At 41.7% G+C, this 24487-nt stretch overlaps 3 long non-coding RNA genes across 3 annotated transcripts in view; 2 read left to right on the top strand and 1 right to left on the bottom strand.

Annotated features, from left to right (window-relative positions):
* LOC309640106 overlaps positions 1-8294 on the top strand; it is a 226109-nt gene extending 217815 nt beyond the window's left edge. Inside the window, exon 5 of the long non-coding RNA XR_014252030.1 lies at positions 359-8294. This is a non-coding gene — a long non-coding RNA (uncharacterized lncRNA). The remainder of the gene's footprint in view (positions 1-358) is intronic.
* LOC309640109 overlaps positions 1-24487 on the bottom strand; it is a 394077-nt gene that overhangs the window by 145049 nt on the left and 224541 nt on the right. The gene's annotated exons all lie outside the window — the stretch shown is intronic.
* Positions 10061-17551, top strand: LOC309640102. The gene is made up of 2 exons (XR_014252023.1): positions 10061-16879; positions 17065-17551. It is a non-coding gene; the product is annotated as an uncharacterized lncRNA (long non-coding RNA).

Here is a 24487-nt window from a genome sequence, read left to right as displayed (position 1 = left end):
TGCACCCCCTTGGTGAAGCTGTGTGCAGGGGGCATGCGCGGTATCCTGCTTTTGTTCCAGGCACCTCAGAAGTGGCAGCTGGGTTTTGGCCTTTTTGTATCTTGTTGTTCATAATTTGTCCCAACTGCGCCTGTGTGCAGTTACTTTTAGCCCCTTACAGTTTCTTTGTATCTGTTGCTTGCAGAGGCAGTTTGTCCAGGTGCAAGCCCTCCAGTAAAGGGTCCCAGGTCCCAGCCTGTCTCAGGTTCTGTTGGCTCCTATTTCCTTGCTCATCTCTGGCTCAGATCTTACTTGCTAGAACTTTCTACATCAAACAAAACTTTTTTTTGGTAACTTCTGCTTCTTTTCTCACTCCTAGAACCAGCCTCATCACAAGCTTAGAAGACACCAGCCCACCCTGGGCAGGGCCACCTCCTCGGAAGTCTGGGTCTCAGCCCCAGAGGGGGGTCCGTCTTGCACCCTCTGGAGGCAGCACCAGCTCCCCGGTTGTGGTCTTTCTTCTGAGGTTCACACTCGTAGGTACCAACATAACCTCAGGTGTTTGGGAAATTAAATAAAATATTTCATGCAAAGAGGCGTGTGTGTCCAGCAAACCCTGGTTCCATGTCACTCACTGAGGGCCCCTTTAAGAAGAAGTCGCAAGTACTTTATTTTCCACCATTTAAAGCATACCAGAGTGTAAAACATTCTGATTTAATGTGAAATATTTGTAGGAGGATCTGAGTGATTTTTACGGTGAATTCGCTGAACGAGATATTAAAGAATTTTGTAGAGAAAACATATTCTTCTGCCCATGTAAATACATCATAATCTATACTGGAATGTAGCAGGGAACTGATTGGAATATAAAATAACAGTCCATTAGCTCTGATTTAAAAAAGGTGTAAAATTACAAAAATAAAAGAAATATGTTGGCTTAAGTGGATATGGGTACAAATCAGGGGAAGAAATGGCACAAAAAAATGCTGGTAAATGGATTCTTATATTTTATTTGTGGTATTATAAAAGCAAACGGCAGCACTGTGATTCAGAAAATATGGGTGCCTGAAAAGCAAGTCACAATATAAAATTGGATGGAATAAAAATGAATGGCTCTGTTGGCAAGCGAAGAAATTAAGCAAAATGAAAACATACGTTGGACTGAATTCCCACACAGGGTTTGCTGGAGGAAATGTTGGCAAGCCAATATTTCTGATTAAATCAGTGCAAGACATACAGTAAAAAATCGAGTTGAAGAAAACCCAAGGTCATTCTTATGCATGCAGTAAAAGCCAATATTTGTTTGGCTATTATTCACACACTAACAAGTGGCAGGGGAGAAAAAAGAATTCTAATAGAAACTAGCTTGAAACCTAGCTTCAAGAACATCCTAGAAATTCCATTCCTCTTGGAGTCTTGACTTGTGGTAGTGAGAAATTTAAATTTAAATCTCGTAAGGAAATAACCCGAATTCTAGCTCTGATTCGTTGGGTGGGTAATGGGGTGTTACTTATGTAGAAAATCATGCTAGGTTGGGAATCTGCCTCCAGTCTTTTCTGTGATGTTTGTGTTTCCATTTTTTGCCACTAGAGGTAACGATGTTACCATAGTCTGTAGAGCCACTATTCCTGTCTCCTTCCCTGCTGGGTTTTCAACATGCTATCTTGGTTCACTAGGCATGCGGTAAAGATGTTGCTTTTGGATAAAGATGAAACTTGCTTGCTGGCAAGTAGAGTAGCTCTTTACAAAATGAGGGATGCATACACTCCATTCGAAAGGGTGATCAGAGACAGCGTAAGCAGGTAGTCAACAGATTGTTGTACCTCGCTAATTATTATGCAAATATGAAATGCAAATCAAAACTACAATGAAGTACCACCTCACACCAGTCAGAATGGGCATCATTGAAAAGTCTACAAATAACAAATGCTGGAGAGGGTGTGGAGAAAAGGGAACCCTCCTACCCTGTTGGTGGGAATGTAAGTTGGTGCAGCTACTATGGAAAACAGTATGGAGGTTCCTCAGAAAACTAAAAATAGAACTACCATATGATCCACCAATCCCACTCCTGGGCCTATACCCAGACAAAACTATAATTCAAAAAGATACATGCATACCTATGTTCATTGCAGCACTGTTCACAATAACCAAGACATGGAAACAACCTAAATGTCCATCGACAGATGAATGGATAAAGAAGATGTGGTACATATATACAATGGAATACTACGCAGCAATAAAAAAAGAATGAAATAATGCCATTTGCAGCAAAATGGATGCACCTAGAGATTATCAAACTAAGTGAAGTAAGTCTGACATAGAAAGACAAATATCATATGATATCATTTATATGTGGAATTTAAAATATGGCACAGATGAACCTATCTACAAAACAGAAACAGACTCACAGACATAGAGAGCAGACTTGTGGTTGCCAAGGGGGTGGAAGGTAGGGGAGGGTAGGACTGGGAGTTTGGGATTAGCAGAGGTAAACTATTATATATAGGATGGATAAATGACATGGTCCTACCGTATAGCACATGGAACTCTATTCAATATCCTGTGATAAACCATAATGGAAAAGAATATCAAAATGGATTAAAGACCTAAATTTAAGGCCAGACACTATCAAACTCTTAGAGGAAAACACAGGCAGAACACTCTATGACATAAATCACAGCAAGATCCTTTTTGACCCAGCTCCTAGAGAAATGGAAATAAAAACAAAAATAAACAAATGGGACCTAGTGAAAAAAGCTTTTGCACAGCAAAGGAAACCATAAACAAGACCAAAAGACAACCCTCAGAATGGGAGAAAATATTTGCAAATGAAGCAACTGACAAAGGATTAATCTCCAAAATTTACAAGCAGCTCATGCAGCTCAATAACAAAAAAACAAACAACCCAATCCAAAAATGGGCAGAAGACCTAAATAGACATTTCCCCAGAGAAGATATACAGATTGCCAACAAACACATGAAAGAATGCTCAACATCATTAATCATTAGAGAAATGCAAATCAAAACTACAATGAGATGTCATCTCACACTGGTCGGAATGGCCATCATCAAAAAATCTAGAAACAATAAATGCTGGAGAGGGTGTGGAGAAAAGGGAACCCTCTTGCACTGTTGGTGGGAATGTAAATTGATACAGCCACTATGGAGAACAGTATGGAGATTCCTTAAAAAACTAAAAATAGAACTACCATATGACCCAGCAATCCCACTCCTGGGCATATACCCTGAGAAAACCATAATTCAAAAAGAGTCATGTACCAAAATGTTCATTGCAGCTCTATTTACAATAGCCAGGTCATGGAAGCAACCTAAGTGTCCATCGACAGATGAATGGATAAAGAAGATGTGGCATATACAATGGAATATTACTCAGCCATAAAAAGAAACGAAATTGAGTTATTTGTAGTGAGGTGGATGGAGTTAGAGTCTGTCATACAGAGTGAAGTAAGTCAGAAAGAGAAAAACAAATACAGTATGCTAACACATATATATGGAATCTAAGGAAAAAAAAAAAGGTCATGAAGAACCTAGTGGCAAGATGGGAATAAAGACACAGACTTACTAAAGAATGGACTTGAGGATATGGGGAGGGGGAAGGGTAAGATGTGACAGGGTGAGAGAGCGGCATGGACATATATACACTACCAAACGTAAAATAGATAGCCAGTGGGAAGCAACCGCATAGCACAGGGAGATCAGCTCGGTGCTTTGTGACCACCTAGAGGGGTGGGATAGGGAGGGTGGGAGGGAGGGAGATGCAAGAGGGAAGAGATATGGGAACATACGTATATGTATAACTGATTCACTTTGTTATAAAGCAGAAACTAACACACCATTGTAAAGCAATTATACTCCAATAAAGATGTTAAAAAAAAAAGAATATGAAAAAAAAGAATGTCTACGTGTGTATAACTGAGTCACTTTGCTGTACAGCAGAGATTGGCATGACATTGTACATCAACCATACTTCAATTAAAAAACTAAATTAAAAAAATAAAAATAAATAGATTGTTGTAAACTCACCCAAATTTCTTTGATTCAGTCTGGGTTGAACATTAAATATAATACCAGCGGCTCAAACTTTTGTTTATTTTGTTTTGTTCTGGTGTTTCTTGAGTAGCAACCTTGGAGACAACTGCAAGAAGCTATTGCCACAATGTTTTCAAGCGTGCTATTCTTTGGGTTGATAATTAGCAAATTGAGGGATAGATAAAGCAACACCAGTCACAGGAGTTTAAAACGTTCAGGGCTCTTGATTCCTGATGAACAACTTTTTGTTTGAGCCTGGAGGATTTATAGGGAAACAGTGAGAAATTTTAAAGAGAGAATGGGTTTTGTAAGACGAAGTGTATTACAGTGATTTGCTGTGCCTTCTTGTGGCCTTTTTCTGAGCGGCCGCATCTCCACATGTAAAAAGCAAAGTGATCTTGACTTCAAGCCAGTTTCCTCTCACGCGTGGACTTGGGATGATTCCTCATTTAAGATGCTTCCACCCTTCACTGTCATCCTTTACCAACTTTCTTTAGGTGATTGTGATCCATCTGAGAGCTTATCCCTTCATGGATCAGGGATACAAAGAGCAGACACGGACACAGGCTACAGACGTGGAAACAGCCTCTGTCCCAGCCACATGCCTGAGACAGCTCAGAAGACGGCCAGCCCATCCCAATTTACTACCACCATCCTCGCTACTCAGAAAAGCACAGCTCAATATTTAGCATGCATGTGCCTTTCCTGGGAGTGTTAATAACATGTAGATTCTGATTTGGTAGGTCTGCGTTGGGACCCGAGAGGCTGCATTTCTCATTAATTTCCTGATGGAGCTGATACCTGCATCCCATGCGGTGACCTCTCTTAGCTCAAGGTGGGGAATGAAACATTCTATCCAGCTAGACATCAAGCACTGAAATGCTGGCATTTTCTGCTCATGATCTGTAACAGCTAGTACAACAATACTGATAACAGCCACCATTTGCAGACTGCATATTGTGTGGATATATAACATGAATGCTGTAAACCTCACCCCACCCCTGCATATGATGTTACAGATAATTAAGTACTAATACTTATTGACCTTTCCCATGAGCCAGGTATTTTTCGAAACATTTCATGTGCATGAGTCATTCTGACCTTCACAACAAGCCTATGAGGTGAAGGGTATTACTGTCACCGTTTCAATGGTGGTACTTTGAGACACAGATATTCACATGGCTAAATCTCTCCTTTTCTTCATGTTTTTGCTCAAATATATTCTAAAAAACTCTTAACTCACCTCCTGTTTCAAATCGTCACCCACTCCCATCGCTAGCAACCCCGATCGCCATTATTTGTTCCCTTTTCATTCCCCACTGTACTTAGGACCTTTCAGAATTTAACACAACTTAATTACTTCTGAGGTTTATATTTTGTTGTTTACCCTTTTATGAAATGTAAGATCTCTGAGCAAGTTGCCTCTATTTTTTTCCACTGATGTATCTTCAGCACCAAGGAGAGTGCTCGCGATACAGCGGACGATCCAAAAAACATATACTTGTGGGAGGTTGAATGCAGAGGTGGGGAATGTGAGGGAGGAGAGGATACATCCGGGAACGGCTGTCAGCCATGGCTGCTGTGGTGGGCATGAGGATGCGGGACTCGTTTGGGGAGCACTGCTTACTTGGGTGGAAGCTAGGCTTGGGAAAGATTGAGAGTCACTAGTCCCCCCTGAGTGCCACTGGCAATTCTCTCTACATCACATGCTAACATGAAGAAGGTTGATTCCACCAATCCCCTGCAAGGAAAGAGGAAATCATTTGATTGAGTGGTTTGGCAACATGTAGGTCAAAGAAATCAACCATAACATAAATTCCAACCCATTCAGATGGACAAATAACTGAACGCTCTCTGTTTTGGCCATTTGTTTTGTAGCTACTTGTAGGTCAAAGTGACTACAAAATATATGGTAAAACCTCCCCCCAAAATAGTTTAACAGTCAAAGGGAAGAGACTGTTGAGTGCCCCCACCCGTTGCCTAATGTACTGACTCTTGCAAAAATTCATGTTTGGGGGGAAATTTTCATCCTCTTCACTAATTAGGGGCTGAGGATCTAAGCTATTGAAGAAGTCTGCTTGGGTGGTGACACTGCGTTTGGATACCTGATTGGAACATCCAGGATCAAAGCACATGACTAGTGACTGAACATCACACAGTGGGAGCATCAGTAAACCCCGCACGTTATTTGTGCTGATAAAAATAAGAAGTGTCTGATCTGCGCATCAGCGGTGCTAATGGAGAAGGATCCCTGGGAGTGAATATCACAGAAGAGATACTGTATCCGTGAGACAGAGGTGGGATTATTATCAGGGTCAACGTGAGCACACCCAGAGGGATGTCAGCATCATTCTTGTAGCCCAGAAAGGGAGTATCTCTGCCAGCACATCCTAAATGCACAGCACAGTGACAGTGACAGCACCAGCAAATGTGTCCCCGTGGAGGGGATCCTTGACAGGCTTGATTTCAGACCTGGGCATGGTGTTTTTGCTTATGGAAATTTGAAATGCCAGAAGGTGAGCCAGTTGAGGTGAGGGGTTCAGACCAAGATGGAACTCAGACAGTATGAAGCCTCACGTGAGAAGGACAAGCCAACAAAGTCACGCTCAGTAAATATTTGGTGAATGAATGAATGGATGGATGGATGAATGGATGGATGGATGAAAATGGCTAAATACAACACTTATTCTACCTTTGAAGACACACCCAAGGTGGTCAGCATCCTGAGTACGAGAAGGGTGCCCCCCATGCTGCAAATTCTTCAGGCTACTTGCCTGACTATTTGAGCAACACAGAACATCTAATTCAAAATAGCATAGGTACAAAAGGGAGTTTATTGGTGTAACTGTCTGTGAGGAGCGTTGCATTTAGACAGGGCAGGGATTGGTGGCTCAAACAATGACACCAGCACTCATCTTCTCCTCCTGGCTCTTCTCTCCTCCATGTTGATGTAATTGTCAAGCTTCACACGGCAGCAAGATGCAACAGGGAAGGGCTCTGTTTTTCAGCTCAAGTCCTGTTAAAAGCATGTCTTCCTTCTCAAAAATAGCCAGTAAATAAATAAATAAAACAAAACAAAATAGATTGCTTGCTTCCTCATCTCATGGGGTCAAAGCCCCCTGGCCTTCTGGGGCCATGCCAGTAAGATGCTTTGACTGCCTTAATATAAGGCACATGTTTACTTCCAGAAAAGAACGAGGTTATTCTCTGTAATATAATTAGATATTTTTGGTTACTGAGTGATTTTTTTTAAATCTACTAAAATTAGTGAATGTAAAAAAAAAAAAAAAAAAAAAGCCTGAATCTAGAATAACAGAACAAACATGAGTGAAACCACATTTGGAAACTAATTATGCTTTGGCACTGGAATAACAAATAAGTAGTTCTTATTAAGCTGGGCCTCATTATTAGTCAATCTTGATACTTTTCCTTCAAACTCCAGATGCCCCTTCAGAAAAATCTCAGTACATCTCTGGGCAGTGAACCATGCTTTTGGATTTGATATATGAACTGAAGTGTCATTGTCATTCTTTGTGGAAAGGATTGGAACTTGAGAGTTCAGTGGTTCTGAGTTCAAATACCAGCTCCACCTGTCACCTGCTATCCAGGTGAATGTACACAGTACAACTCTTGTAAGTCTCAATTTTGTCCTTTGGAAAATAGGGAAAATAAATCTTTCAAGATTAAATGAATATAAACAGCCACGTTCATAACCCATGCAGTGCTAAAATGCAAGCTACTTTCCCTTCCCTCTCCCTAAGAGGTCCTATCTGCACTGAGTGGGACTCTCTTTTGGAAACTGTAGCCAAACAAACCCCAGCCTATGATCAAGTGGCTATAACTCTCCCTCTGCAATCCAAGTTTGAGGGTTTCAGCTCTTGCAAATCTGTTCATTCTGTGCAAACAGTCTTGGGACAAATGATGTACTTGGAGGAGACAATATGGTTTGGGATACTCAATCCATGATTGGAAAGATGCTGGCCAATTCAGTGCAAATAGTCATAAGACTTCAGTGGAAAACACCAGCAATGGCACTAATGATGCTGGTTTTCTGAATGCTTTAGAGGAGATGGCAGCCTGCAGAGTGCTGCCTGTCTTAGGGGCCAGCCTTGCCCCTGGGACACTTAGAGAAAATCAATACCTCCTTGGTAAGTTTCTCCTTTAGAGCCAATTTGTAACTTTTACCTCTGAAGACACACAATCAATCAAACATGATCAACTGCTGAAGTCTGAACTGGGCACCAGTTTCTTACACATCAAAAGTTTGGAGGGGGCTTCCCTGGTGGCGCAGTGGTTGAGAATCTGTCTGCCAATGCAGGGGACGCGGGTTCGAGCCCTGGTCTGGGAAGATCCCACATGCTGCGGAGCAACTCGGCCCGTGAGCCACAATTACTGAGCCTGCGCGTCTGCGCGTCTGGAGCCTGTGCTCGGCAACGAGAGGCCGCGATGGTGAGAGCCCCACGCACCGCGATGAACAGTGGCCCCCGCACCGCGATGAAGAGTGGCCCCCGCTTGCCACAACTAGACAAAGCCCTCGCACAGAAACGAAGACCCAACACAGCCATACATACATACATAAATAAAAAGAATGTAAGCAGACAAGAATAGCATTAAAAAAATAAAAAATTAAAAAAAAAAAAGTTTGGAGGAATAATTTCAATTCCAAGATGTACTTTCCGTAGCTTGTTCACTTGGAAGGTGCCCTGTACCTTTGAGTTGAAATGTAGCCTGCCCTGGAATTTGGTAACAATGTTCAATGTTTAATAGAAGTGTGAAATAACATTTCTTTGGCTCATCCAACTTTTATTTGACAGATATTTTTGAGTGTCAGCAATTTTATCAGGCCCTCCATTATGTGTCAGGGGATGAGCAAAACACTTGATTCCTGCCCCCTTGGTGAAATCTACTATCAAGTAAAAAGCCAGATATGAAACAATGAATTTCAAAATTAATCATTTAATTACATTTGAGATAAGACATCAACTAGAAGTGCATGAAGCTTTTTTCTTTAATTAATTAATTTATTTTTGGCTGCGTTGGGTCTTCGTGGCTGCACGCTGGCTTTCTCTAGTTGCGGCGAGCGGGGGCTTCTCTTTGTTGCGGTGCGCAGGCTTCTCGTTGCAGTGGCTTCTCTTTTGCGCAGCACGGGCTCTAGACGCGCTGGCTTCGATCGTTGTGGCACGCGGGCTCAGTAGTTGTGGTGCATGGGCTTAGTTGCTCCGTGGCATGTGGGATCTTCCCGGACCAGGGCTCAAACCCGTGTCCCCTGCATTGGCAGGTGGATTCTTAACCACTGCATCACCAGGGAAGTCCCACATGATGCTTTTTAAATGTGTAGCTGGGGGACTTTTTTTGCTTTTAGTGTGTACTTTTATTTTTTCTAAAATATGTATTTTCATTATAATGGAACAAAGCTGCAATTTGGGGTATATTTTGTGCTAAGATAACAAAACTGCCAAATAAAAATGACTGAAATTAACAAGTGTGGAGATGGGCAGTGCTATGATTGTTCAGTAGTGCTATAATATCAGAGCTATAATTGGTAATATTCCTTACTACCAATTCCCTTGGAATTCTCTTTTTTTCCATGATTGCAATGCCTATACAGTTCCAGGCATCCTGTCCTCACATGACAGCATTCTAAGCAGGATGAGATAGAGCAAGTGGAAACAGGCTCTTTCCCTCACGGTGTTCTCTTTTTCTCAGAGGTCTTTCCAAGAAGCCCCAGCAAATTTCAAATATATTTCATGAACCTGGATTGGCCAACAGGCTCATTCCAAGACCAAGTACACAGGACTAAAATGGCCACAGTTGGCTTAGACCAGTTAAAATTCACCTTTGCAACTTCACAGTGATCTACTCCCAAGGGCCTGTGACTGTTAAGTTGGTTTTTGTTTTCTTTTTTTAAAAATTTATTTATTTATTTATTTTTGGCTGCATTGGGTCTTCATTCCTGTGCATGGGCTTTCTGTAGCTGTGGTGAGCGAGGGCTACTCTTCGTGCCTCCGTGCGCAGGCTTCTCATTGCGGTGGCTTCTCTTGCTGCAGAGCACGGGCTCTAGGCATGCAGGCTCAGTAGTTGTGGCTTGCGGGCTCAGTAGTTGTGGCTCGTGGGCTCTAGAGCGCAGGCTCAGTAGTTGTGGCGCATGGGCTTAGTTGCTCCGCGGCATGTGGGATCTTCCCGGACCAGGGCTCGAACCCATGTCCCCTGCATTGGCAGGCGGATTCTTAACCACTGCACCACCAGGGAAGTCCCTCAGTTGGTTTTTGAATAAAGTTTGGACATTGCTAGGATGAAAGAAGCAAGCAGTCTGACTCTTCTCATGAAGATGAGAAACATAGGTTGCCATACCTCACCACTACCAGCACCAAGTAATTCCTCAAGAAATACAAGCTTCATTAGTAAAGATAACAATTCCCGTCTTGATTTCCTCCCATACTAAAGCCTTCAGTATCCATGGTTGCTTTTATAGTTCAGAAACAATCGTCTTCTTTAAAGTATCAAGCAGAAAAGGAACTGCTGTCATTACTGCACAGGGCCACAGGGGGCAGTGTTGAAGCGTGGTTCTGTGAGGATCTGCAAACTAATTAGCGGCTGCTCGGACACCAAGGTTCAGGCCACGGCTGGGTGCCACGGTACTGGTCTTCCTAGTTCATGTGCACTTTTAGCCATTCTTCTCTAGATCACCATTGTTGTTGAAACTCGGCCTCTGTTCACCGGTGCCAAACAGAAACGCAGAGACAGAGTTTTGGGTGAAGCAGAAAAGAGTAGCTTTTATGGTTTTGCCAGGCATAGGGGGCCACAGCAGGCGAATGCCCTCAAAACTGTGTGCCCCCCGCCCCTGGAGGGGGTAGTGAGGAGTTTTATAGCAATGGTTCAAAGAGGAGGGTGCGATCAGCTTGTGAACAGTCTTCTGATTGGTTGGTGGTGAGGTAATCGGGAGTCGGCATCATCAACCTTCCGGTTCCAACCTGTCTGGCGTCTACATGCTTGTGATCAGCATACAGGTAACTCCTCCCCCCTGGTGGGGCTTTCAGGTATCTGCAGAACAGCTCAAGGATATGGCTCAGAATATCATCTATAGCCCTTGAGGAGGAACTAAAGGTCCTTGACTTTGTTTAATAGCTAAAGTATTATTCTCTTGTCTTGCTTGACTATTTTCCTTTCTGCATGTTCTCACTTCTCTGATTAAATTTCTTCTTTGACTAAAGTTTTTCTATAGGCAAAAGGCAGGTGGAGGACATGGGTGGGAGTCTCTTCTGGGAAGGCCTCATAGGGTCCTGCTAGGTTATACTACCTCTGATGAATACTCCCAGAATCAGCTGTGTGTTATTTGGAAAACAACTCTCTGAATGGAACTGTATGACCTTTAGCTGAGCCGGGTCACTGGCTGAGACTTGCATTTTCCATGAGTTGATTTTATTTTGGGTAAATGTACCCCTCAGAGTAGAGGAATTAGGGTATTCACTTCTACCTGACCAGGAGGTCCTGGATTCCTTATGAAAACTGAGCCCTTTACTTTCCAGAATTAATTTCGTAAACCAAGAGAGTGATGCCATTTTTGCTCAGCCATTGGAATAGAAGCTTTGTGAGGGAATACACTCTGTCCTTTCATAACCCCATTTACTGATTCGAGTAGAAGCCCAACCTTTTGATGAAATAAATGGACGATGAATGAAGCGGCTTAGACATTTGTTATATGAGGATTTTAAGCAAATAGATTTTTACATAACTAAGAGGGATGGTTGAGTGACCCTTGTTGAGTCTTCATTTCCATGGCTGGATGAAGTAGGGCCAGTATCATTTTAAATACCCTGTCAGGAGAACCCCCGATAATCTGTCTTAAGAGACCTCCTGGTTTGTACTATAATAGTCTCCTAAAGATGCCACGTGCCCCTATTAAAAAAAGAAAGAAATTTTCTCATTTTAAAATACAAAACATAAAAACATCTCAGCCTGAAGCTTGTCATGTGGACTAGCTTACTATCGGCCCAGTAACAAGGCTTAAGTCTGCGCCTTACATATGTACGTGTAAAACATTCTTGACAACACTCCAGACTCCCTGGCCCTTCTGTTTACAACCTTGAATAAAAATTATGATCTAATTTCTCTGCCTGGATCTAAGTGGCCAAACTCCACTGGGTAAAGTCATGCGAGAGGGCACATCTTCATCATTTGCAATCAACGTCCTCAATGAGGTGCAGAAAGCCCGCCACGTTTTCTGCTCCCTCTCATGCTCAAAATACATTTCCACGTCCCCCTCTATTCCCTTCTGTCCCACATACCATCTTATTTTCAGCAGCGGAGTGTGTCTCTTATTTCACAGAGGTAATTAAGCACTTCAAAATGCTCTCCCAGCTTCCTTTTACTGAACTTAGAGTTCTACTTATAAATGCTCCCATCCATCCTTCCTCCTGTTAAAATGAAGGGACTATCTTCCTTTCTAGGGTCAATTCCTTCGCCTGTTGGCTGGTGCCCATTCCAGACATCCTCTCTAGGGCCTTACATGGTCATTCTTCTTTCTCATAATCAACCTGTCAGCTAGATTCTTCCCATCTCCTTACTAATGTGTGTCGTTTTCTCTGTTCAAATCAACTACAAGCAAAGCAGACTTTCTTCAACTCCATATCCCCCTCCATCACTTGCTTTTCAGCATAACACTTCTTGGCGTGATGAAACAATCTGTCTACATTTTTCTGACTCAGCAAATGGTTTTCGACCTCTTGCCATCTGACTCCCCTATTCCTTCATCGCTCACTCAAAATCTCTCTTCATAGTACTCCACACCTGTCGTTTTCCTAAATCTAATAGGTGTATTTCAAAGCATTTGTTCCCATCTACCTACTCCTTCTTGAAGCACTCTCTTCCACTGATTTTCTTGATTCCACACTTCCCTGAGTTTTCTACCTCCTTTTGGTTTATAACAGGTAAGTCTCTGTTGGAGGCTTTTGACTCCTGTACTCAGCAGTTAGATGTCAGAATTTTTCAGTGTTGGTTCCAACATGATCATGACGGCCAGGAGTCAGAATTCAGAGGCTCTTTGACTCCAAAGATTGGATTGATTAATCTAGAGCTTAATTATTAATTATTACTTAATTAGTAATTAATACTTGCTAGTTATTTGCCTAAATGTCTCTCAAAAGAAAGAATATAACACAACATTGTAAATCAACTATACATCACGGACTTCCCCGGTGGTCCAGTGGTTAAGACTCTGCCTTTCCAATGCAGGAGGCGTGGGTTCGATCCCCAGTTGGGGAACTGAGCTCCCATATGCCACATAGTGTGGCCAAAAATAAAATAAAATTAAATTAAAAAATAAATCAACTATACTTTAATAAAAAGAAAGCAAGAATACAATGTCCATAATGAAGCGGCTATGTCCCTGTGTTCTGTTGGCCACAGATCTTTTCCTATGTCACTCCCAACAGAAAAGTTTCTCTCTCCAGTGAACATTCACAATGGTGTCACTTGCCCCGTGAGTGTTGGGTGGGCTGGGGCCCGGTGAGAGAAAACCAAGGCTGGTGAAGGAAAAGTGAGGGGCACTGTGTCTTCCTTCTTTGGCACTTCCAGAGTAGTCTTGGGGAAAGCAGATTAAATTAAGAAGCAGGATACATTTTCCCCTACATTTAGACCAGCTGTCTAGGTAGAGGACATAGGGATTTACGCCAAAGTCCTGGCCAGGGATACAGATGTTGCATAGAAACATTAGGCCAAGTGACTTGAGAATATAAGTGAGACTTGGCAGGGCATGGGTCCAACAGGGAGCAGAATCCTGAATACATTTTTGGAGGTGAGAAGAGGCATACAATAATTGAACCCTTTTGTTATGGGCTGAATTGCGTTGCCCAGGCCTTGATATCCCTTCTCTATGTTCTGTAGCATCCTGTCCTTGTCTCTATTTGCTGTCATAATTTTTTAGGAACTAATTTGGAAAACATTCAGGAAATGCTCACCACCTTTTTTTCGCCTGAATTGCTTGTGTATGTCCCAGCCACAATCCTGGACCATAGCAAACCCTTGAAAATTAGGGCAGTGGCAGTAATCACAGTGAAAAACTTGAACTTCCTTTTTTTTTTGGCTAGATGGATCCACTCACAATTACCAGAACCTCTTTAACAGCTACGGTATCATCAGTAAAGAGTTAAAATTAATGACGTAGAAAGATATTGTAACAGAATGCTAGCCTGTGTCATTACTTCTGTACAAAAGCTTCCACAAGTTATACCCATAGAAGTCTCTGCAAACTCTGGCAGGTTGATGATCACAGACACAATATATCCTCCACCTGTTACTTTTTCGCCCCCTCCCACCTTCTCTCTCTCCCTCCCTCACTCTTATTTATTTATTTTGGCTTTGCCGTGAGGCACTTTTCCTGTCTTGATTACACTATATTAAAATGAGGGCTATAATGAATGCAGCGCAGATACAAAGATTTTTTTCAGGCAAGTCGTTACACACGCAAGCTGTGATATTGTTTACGCTGATGGGATTCTCCTCTCATTAATAATCTTATAGGAAGGATCCTTGTTAATGAGGAATGGGGCTGAAAAGGAGGCAATGAATGGAATAAAGACATAAACGAAAATGCACGTTGTACGTAACATCTTAAAAGCCAACTGGGTTGAACAGCTAGAGGGTCAGCAGAAATTTTGGCTGCAGTAACTGCATCTGGTCATACACTGAAGTCACATGAAGTCTCCAATTTTCCAGTCCTTTTGTGAATCTGAATGCTGGTGAGTAACCCAGGCAAAAGCTGACAGCCCTGTGTCCTCTGGTGCATTTCCATAGCGCTGAGCCCTGTAAACATGCTGGGACCACCTGGGCTTTAGTCTGCATCTTGGGGTTTAAAAACACAGAAAGCTTCCCCCAACTGCAACCTCTCTCTGGGCTCAGATCTCCCAGCGTGTGCCAAATTGTTTTATAATTTCTTATTAAGTAGCAGTGAAATAAAAACACGCAATTAGGACCAATTTTAATTATATGCTGCCCTCCCAAAGAGGGCTTAACATTACAGTTAAAAATTAGACAGTCAAGTAACACCCAGGGAAATAACAAGGAACAAAGAGAAATCTCCAAAGATCCTGACACGGAGAGCAGGTTTCAGATAATTAGAGATAAACTCGGAGATTTGACTGCTTGGCTTTACTTCTAAGAAGCTGATGTTCATTTTAAAACGTAAGTCTGATTTTTTTTAAAGAATCAATGAATCCTGGTAGTGATGGGAAGATATTAAAATAATTCAGTATATTTAAATATCAAAATGGAAATTATAGCTTCATGCTAGCAAAAGTAGCATATGATAGCAACATTTACATTCAGGTATGAATCTTTCAAACCTGCTATCAAAAGGTCTTACGATCCATAACAGAACTTTATTAATTTTAACTTAATGAAATAGGCAATATTACAGTATTGTAAAAAAAAAAAAAAAGTAGACAAAGGAATCCAACATTTGCATATAGATAGAAAAGAATTCAGCTTCAGATGACTAGTGTAAAATAATGATTTTCAATATTTCCAGCTAATTTTCAGTAAATTATCATTTAGGAATGTCACTGTCATGTTATTTAAATATGTAGATTGATTCTCTCTTAGCTTATCATGTAAAAAATAAAAATGAAATTGCTTTCTCCAGGAAACTGCTACACGATGTGGTTGAACCCCAGGAGAACATCTTTGGGTTTGCCATGTTTTAAACAAACCCAGACAAAATCTATAAAGTATGTATTTTCTCTTCACTTCATTTCACTACTTTTGACTCAAATTCATAGATTTCTTTTTTTAAGGTTTCACTGTATATTTTATTAGTACATAAGCACAATTAATAATAAGTATAACAGGTACTACGTGTCAAATGCCAAGAAATTCTGCTTATGGAGGCATTTGTCCTTCATCCAAAGTCATGGGGTTGCTGAGTAGTGGGGGACAGAATCCGAACCCGGCTGGAGCTGGTTTCAAAGCCGTAGCTCTTTTTTGTTTGTTTGTTCATTTCTTTATTTTTTATTGAAGTACAGTTGAATTACAATGTTGTGTTAATTACTGCTATACAGGAAAGTGACTCAGTTATACATACATATATATATATATTCTTTTTCATATTCTTTTCCATGATGGTCTATCACAGGATATTGAATATAGTTCCCTGTGCTATACAGTAGGACCTTGTTGTTTATCCATTCTATTTATAATAGTTTGCATCTGCCAAACTCAAACTCCCACTCCTACCCTCTAAATTAGTTTCTGCTGTACAACAAAGTGAATCTGTTATACATATACATATATCCACTCTTTTAGATTCTTTTCCCATATAGTCATTACAGAGTATTGAGTAGAGTTCCCTGTGCTATACAGTAGGTCCTTATTAGTTATCAATTTTATATATAGCAGTGTGTAAATGTTAATCCCAATCTCCCAATTTACCCCTCCCTTCCCCCACCCCCTAGTAACCATAAGTTTGTTTTCTACATCTGTAACTCTATTTGTTCTGTAGATAAGTTCGTTTGTACCCTTTTTTTAGATTCCACATATAAGCAATATCATATGATATTGAGAGACAACAGTTTTTGACAATGGGAATTCATATTTTCTAATCATAGGGCATATTTAACTATAAAAAGAGGGCATCACTGGTATCATTTATCGCACAGACATTTAAGGAGCCCCTGGTACCGGCGTTAGGCTTGTGACCTTAGAACCTGCTGAAAATGACATGTGCCTGAATACACACTGTTGGCTCCTTGCTTTGTTCTGTTCCAGATTTCCCTGTTCTTGACATTCTACTGAGATTCTATTAAATGATGGGGAAAAAGCACACAGACTGCCTGGTACTTTTTCCTCAAGAGAAAAGGTGTTAAATGCAACCTCTGGGTATTTCTCCAAGTATCATACGAGGGGCTGCGGAGGCCTCTGGGTGTGGCAGTCTAGACTTTCCACGGGATCCTTCTCGGGATCTTTGGAGCATGCCTCCCGGAGGTGGTGGGAAGTTTTCCACTTGGCGTCGTGTTTAATGTTTATGTGTCTGATTCTGGGCAGGCGGCTGGCTGGGACTGCTGTGCGGACAAGGAAGGGCTCCTGCAGGAACCCGACTCGGGTGGCTCTGAGGGTCCAATTCCCCGTCTGTCAGAGGCTCCAGCTCGTGGCGATCAGGTACAGGAGATAGTCAGCAGACCCGGAAACTGGCATCATCACTCTAAACATCTTGTGCCATGAGTAAGTAGCACAGACACCACAGCACATGTGGAATAAGCCCGGCTCCTCCTCTCTGACTCGTGGAAATGTCAATATCGGGTACTGTACTCGACCAAGCAATGCAGTGCAAAGCCATCAAACTAGGCCCCTCAATACAAGGAGAAAAAGATACATTTGAAAACCAACGAAACCACTGAAATGAAATATGTGACGGAGCGGGACTGCCCTGATATCTCACACCTGCTTCCCAGGCCCCCGGCTGCACGGGCTGTCCTGTGTATTAGAAGTAGCGCTAGGAGAGAATGAATTAAATATGTTTCCTCTGAGCTGATGACTTGTGTTCTACAATATGCACTACCTACAAAATCAACTGAATCTAAAAATAAAATGAATGAATACTCTAATTTGAAGCACAAAATGGATATAAACAATATGACTATCTTTTAGGCCAAAGAAGGCAAAAATCCCTCCCCCCTCCCCCTCCCCCCTCCCCTCCCTCTCCCCCTCCCCCTCCTCCTCCTCCTCCTTCCCTTTCCCCTTTCCCCTTCCCCTTCTCCTTCTTCTTCTCTCTCTCTCTCTGCCAATCCACTGGTAAGCCACGACTTATTCATAAAGGTAGCCTCATTTAATGTCTTAGAAAATGCAGTTTATTTGGCCTTGTTATTTCTAACTTGGAGAAAAGTTTGACAAATTACAAGTCCCTGTACTCATTTTCTGTAGAACAGGGAAATGAGTTTATTGCCTCCATGATCGAGCATCAGTAGATCTCAAACATAAGCAAATTGACCCCATATTTATACATAGAGGTTTTGGCAATTTTTGTGCTAGGAAGAGTGGAATACAAAACACATCCGTTTTGGAAGATGTGCATTGTATATTTTAATACCTGAAAATATTATTCCATGATCTTCCTAGTTTTGCCTAGAGAGTTTGACTAAATTGTGCTGCAGTACACTGGGAAGGAAATATTAATATTAAATACGTGCAACGTAATGCAGACTGACAGATCCTCTAATCTCAGGATTACTGACTGGAAGGGCCGGCCCGCCACCATCTCTGCCCAGAACTCATTTAGATTTAAATTATCAACATGTATTTATTTAAAAATTTACTGATTTCCCCAAACCCTTGCTTCGCAAGCAATGCTTTTCTTCTCTAACGGGTTTTCACAATTGGATTTGGCTTCATCAGCTCCAGGCAGCGCCGAGGATGGTGTACACTTAATCATAAATTAATGCATTTACAACTGCTTTAACGGGATTACCGGGACTCCATCTCAAATGCCTCACAGTTATTCGCACATTTTTATAATTACCTGGAAAGGTTTTTTAGACGTCTTGCGCTTTTTATGGGCCATAAGAACTTGATATAACCTAAACTTTATCTGCCACATTCCATTTATTTCTATGGGAAATGCAAAATATCAGAGTAATTTAAGTTCTTAAGCAACGCGTGAGGAAATGAGAAGACAAAAATGGGAACGGCCTGATTTCTGCCTTTTAAAATTCTAACGAAGTAAAATTCACATCTCAAGTGCACAATATAACACATGCAATGAGAATCAGCGCTACATGAGAAAAACATAACATATATTATTGAAAACCAAAGTAGGTAAGGAAGAATACGAACAAGGCTGTATTGATCTGGGTCTGATTACACTTGATCGGTCGTGAGACCAGGTCTGGAAGGAGAGGCGTCTTGGGGGAGCAAGTCTTTCTCAGTTAGAAAGACTTGGATGGAACTTTGTCTTTTGGACGAAGGTGTCTGGATCCTGGATGCTGGGTGAGAGAGTGGAGTAGCCCCAGCGCTGGAACCTTAGCCTGCCCTTCTCCTGCCTTCCCGTCCGCCTCCTATACAGAGGTGGGTAATTTGCAGATTCCTGGCCTTTGTCTACCCTCCAGTACTGCCAAAGAAAGAGAACCATCCTTATCACACACTGGCTTTCAACACTCAGAAGAACGCCATGAGACAGGTGGTCCCTCGGTTTACATAACAGGTGGTCCCTCGGTTTACGATTAACCCCTGCAGGGCTGTACCTATGGGAAACGACCCATAGTCACACAGCTGGCAAGACACCTTGTATTTTCATTTTGGGAGAAGCCAAAGGAAAGGAGGGCTTTGCCACAAGGGCCAACTGAAAGGCAATGGGAGGCTCTTACCCTGACTTTTCCATCAGGCTTCTTGGTGGGGCATGAAGAGGGGGGGGGTCTCATCAAGAGTGAGACCCCCTCCTTTGAATCCCATCTCCGCCTCCTGCTGGCTGTGTGATCTTGCTTACGGTGCTTGACTCCCCTGTGCCTTGTCAGTAAAATGGGAACAGTACCAGCTCCTAGTCTATAAGTGTGCGAGGATTACATTTAATGATATGGCACAGGGGAGGGGTCTCCTTCAAGGTGGGCTCTGAATACATGGTGTGCAGAGAAAAGTTATCATAGGGGGCCCGAGACTGTTAGCCTTGGAACAGGATAACCGCTTGCGAGGCTGGCTGGCATCAGAGAGCTAAGCTGACTCTCAGTGTCGAATGCCTCCCAGCCGATAGAGAATAAAAGGGGCTCACTGGACCTAGGCTATCTGCGCAAATGGTATGGTTCATGCTGAACACCTGCTTTCCTTGTCATTGTCTGGAATTTTGGTCCAAGCCAGGCAGACGGTGCCCTAAGTCACCAGCCCCCAGTAAAAGCCCTGAGCCTGAGTCTGGGCAGAAACCCAGCGTGCACGCTGCTGCGTTCTTACAGCAAGGAGCGAGTGTGTCTGTGTGGCCCTCACTGGAGGGACAGCACAAGGGGGCTGCACGTGGACACCCCCAGACCCGCCACTGTCCCTTACAACCCCCCGGGATATCATATCTGCGCCACTGAGATACACCTCAGCTGTGTGAACATCTCTCTGCCGATTCCTGTGAGTCTTTCTAGAGGATCTCTGAACATGGGGCTGGTCTTGGGAACCCCTGAAACACATGGGGACCAGCATTACTTCCTTATTTTATTCTTTTATGAATCTCTCACAATTTTCTAATGAAAAATAAAACGCTTTTGTAATTGAGCTGAATTTACTTTTTTAAAAAAAGATTAAAGTATAGTTGATTTACAGTGCTTCAGGTGTACAGCAAAGTGATTCAGTTATACATATATATATTCTTTTTCAGATTCATTTCCCTTATAGGTTATTGCAAGGTATTGAATATAGTCTCCTGTGCCATACAGTAGGTCCTTGCTGTTTATTTTATATATAGTAGTGTGTATCTGTTAATCCCTCCTAATTTATCCCCCCCCCCTTTTCCCTTTGGTAACCATAAGTTTGTTTTATATGTCTGTCAGTCTATTTCTGTTCTGTATATAGATTCATTTGTATTAGTTTTTAGATTCCACATATAAGTGATATTATATGGTATTTGTCTTTCTCTGTCTGACTTAACTTCACTTAGTATGATAATCTCTAGGTCCATCCATTTTGCTGCAAATGGCATTATTTCATTCATTTTTATGGCTGAGTAATATTCCATTGTATATATGTACCACATCTTCTTTATCCATTCATCTCTTGATGGACACTTAGGTTGCTTCCGTGTCTTGGCTATTGTCAATAGTGCTGCTATGAACACTGGGGTGCATGTATGTTTTCAAACTAGAGTTTTCATCTTTTCCAGATGTATACCCAGGAGAGGAATTCCTGGATCATAAGGTAGATCTAGTTTCAGTTTTTAAAGGACCTCCATACTGTTTTCCACAGTGGCTGCACCAATTTACATTCCCCTCAACAGTGTAGGAGCGTTCCGTAAAACCAGTATTTTTAATCCTTATTTTACAGACAAGGAAACCAAGGTACAGAGACATGAAATTCAACTCGAATCCCCCAGCTGGTGAGTGACACAGCCGGCACTCACTCCCAGGGCTAGGTCTGACCACACACTGCTTGCTCTTCTCTTCTATAGGGTCTTTTATCCAGTGATTTTAAAATACAAACATAGATTACAGATGGAATGATTACATTCTCTTGTTGGAGAAATAAAGCAGCAACACCGGGTTTCTCACGTGTGCAGACATATACAACACTATTAGGAGAATAGCTCTCATAACCAGAGGTAAATGTTCTAAAATACAAACCTTGGGAAGGCTGCCTCGTGTTATACGTAGAGGCTCTTGCAGTGATCTTTGAGGTGACCTGCTTTATTAGTCCAGCTTCTGCAAAATCTTCTTTGAGACAGAACTATGTCTTCTTGAGTTCAGAGCAAGGAATTGGAGAGAAATTATTTTTATCCTCACACATTGGCCATATCTTTGAAACTCAATATATAGGGTGGTGATATTTTTTTACAACTCTGTAAATACATTTAAGTCTGGTGAAACACCAGCTACATTTTAAAAAATTTCTATAGCTTTTTATGATAAGCATTTTTATTTTTAGCATTTTTCATATGATGTATTTCATTTATTTTTGAAAGGGCAAGAGGAGAAGCCAGTGTCACCAGAACTCAGGGCTGGAGCCTTGGAGGAGGGATAATCTTCTTCTAGGGGCTGTAATCTTGGAGTGGTGGGATTACTGTCAGAGTCTTGTCACCAAATCAGAGAAGAAGCAGGAAAGAAATACCCTGATATGTCTCTCCTCCTGCTGTCCGCGGTCTGGTTGGTGCTTCCCATTGGCCAAACCCAACTGGAAGGCAGAAGATAAAGGTCAACTCTCTAAGGTTCAGAAGGGCTGTACACTTCATCGTACAGCAGAACCTAGCACAACATTGAAAAGCAATTATACTCCAATAAAAAAAAAAAGTATGTCATAGTTGCAATGTAATAGAGTACATCTGGATTGGTAAATGCTAAATAATCAGGATTACAAATCTGACATACAAAAAAAAAAAAAGGCCAGAAAATAGATCTTGTTGAGAATGTTTAGGAAACGGAGACTGAGTTTTCCACGGGGCGTTTCCCACTTGGGGGCAGGGAGGCTGGTTCTGAAAAGCTTCTGAGTCACTTCTGTCTGCTTTCTGGTATTTGCTGGCTGAGAATCCCCACCGTTATTCAACTTCTCTGAGGTCCTGAATACTGGGGATGCTCACCCCAGCCTTGCTCAGTGATGGGTGTGAAATGCCTTATATACTAAAAAGGGCTGTCTGTTCTAAGAAGATCAGCACCCTCACACGGACTGTTTTCCCCTGGGTTCAAGTCAAACAGACTCAGAAATTAGCAAAGTCACTCCCAGGGCTGATTGTACATTGCTCTTCTCTTAAATGTGGTTTAATGAGTCGATTTAACTTTAACGGAAAATTCATTAGAATGTATTTGCTCTAAGTAAATATTTAAATGAATATAACACACACTAGGGAAGGAAGAGGCTTGTTTAATCCCGTCTTCTCTCTGGGAGTAATCTTGGTTTTCCCTTTATAGGCTGATTTTTCTATTAACCACAGTATCTCCTGCCCTGGGGGAGCCACAGTGAAATTAACCAGGCCCCACCCAGATAGAGAGCATCTGGGTTTGGGATACAGAACTTGGTTGGAACTGGCTGCCTTCCAAGCGTTTGTGGTCCTTCTGTCGTCACACAACTACATCTGTGTCTGGATGATATGAAATATTAAACCGGGTATGCATTTTCCCCACATTCCTTTGTACTTTTGTTTACAACCAGGCAGCTGGGGCATTTCTGGCTTATTGCCCAAATGACAACAGTTATGGAAGAGATGCAAATAAAAGGCAAACAAGTCTATGGCCAACTTTTGAGATTCATCACAGAAATTTTAAACTCAAGACAGAGCCAATGCTCTCCAGACAGCACAAAGTCAGAGGATGGGGAGAGGGGTGGGTGTTGAGTTAGAAGAATCTTGTTCTCTTGAATTTCAGATTTTAGGTTCTGATCTAAGCAGTAGGGAAAGAAGAAAATGTGATTTGTCAGAATGAGTTTCTCTTGTTCACCTGGAATAAACAATCCACATGCCTGGGGGACGGTGAGAGAGAGTCTGAGAGAAAAGCAAGCAAGATTAGGAGGTGTTCTAAGCGGATGGTGGTTGGGTGATGCATCCCCTAAATAGTTTGGGAGTCTGAAAACAGAAGCAGCCTGTTACCCATCCTGTTTGTTCTCCATTCCCATGTGGAGTCCCTCATGCCTCCTTGGTACTGAAGGGTAGTAATGGCCACATGTGGGTCTCTGGCAGAGGGGCCTGGTGTAACCCTCCAGCCCTCTTGTTTCCCACCCAAAAGAAGGCACTAAATACTCTCTTGTGTGGCTGAGATTTGCCCACATGCATTAGCAAGAGCTGGAAGAGAGGCCTGGGTCTCCTCGCTGGGACTTGTTCCAGCACCATGGGCGAGGGGTGGTTGTCCTTCCCAATTATCAGGCAAGGAATATTGAAAGTAGAAGATTCACACGGACATAGAGAACAGATTCATGGTTGCCAAGGGGGAGGGGGTTGGGGGAGGGATTGAGTGGGAGGTTGAGGTTAGCGGATGTGAGCTTTTATATAGAGAATGGATAAACAACAAGGTCCTATTATATAGCACAGAGAACTATATTCAATATCCTACAATACATAATAATGGAAAAGAATATAAAAAAAAGAATGGATATAACTGAATCACTTTGCTGTACAGTGGTAATTAACACAGCATTGTAAATCAACTATATTTCAGTTAAAAAAATTAAAATATTAAAAAAGTAGAGGATTCAATCCTCTTTGACATCTAATCAAAATGGAAATTCTCATTATAAGAGTTTGCCTGACTACGCAGCATGTACTAGGATAACACATCATATATTTTTTCTTCTTTTATGAAAATTGCACAAAATAAACTTTATCAGAAAATGCGAAGCCATACAGCAAATAGCAGACATGTCACATGTATCAGACATCATAAATATCAATGTTAAAAAATGTAGAGGAATGCTTGATTTGTATATCATTATACAAAAATTGTATTTCAAAATCATTGTCATGTAAAGAAGCTCTCAAGGAGTACTCAACAAAATATGTGTAAGAACAGTATTATAGAGGTGCGTCAGGCCATTACTTAACGATATTGCATTCATTTCCTGAAATTTTGTGATATTTGTGGCATTGATCAACTTTTAAAAATATTTAACCTGTTGTGATTTAGGTTCTCTTCCTAAGTAAATACGCACATCCGTTCCTGATTTTTATTTGTAATTTTAATTTTTTTTTCTTAGAGATGGTCCCTAAAATTGTATACTCTCAAGACTTAAATGAGAAAGTCAATGGGATTAAAGTAGATTCCATTTCTTTTTTTAAGATTCTATTTTCTATACATCTTGGTCTTTA

This window comes from Balaenoptera physalus (genome assembly GCF_965194825.1).
Source record: "Balaenoptera physalus genome assembly, chromosome: 12".
In the NCBI taxonomy this organism is placed as follows: Eukaryota; Metazoa; Chordata; class Mammalia; order Artiodactyla; family Balaenopteridae; genus Balaenoptera; species Balaenoptera physalus.
The sequence above is the reverse complement of the archived record's forward strand: the minus strand, read 5'-3'. Positions and strand labels throughout refer to the sequence as shown.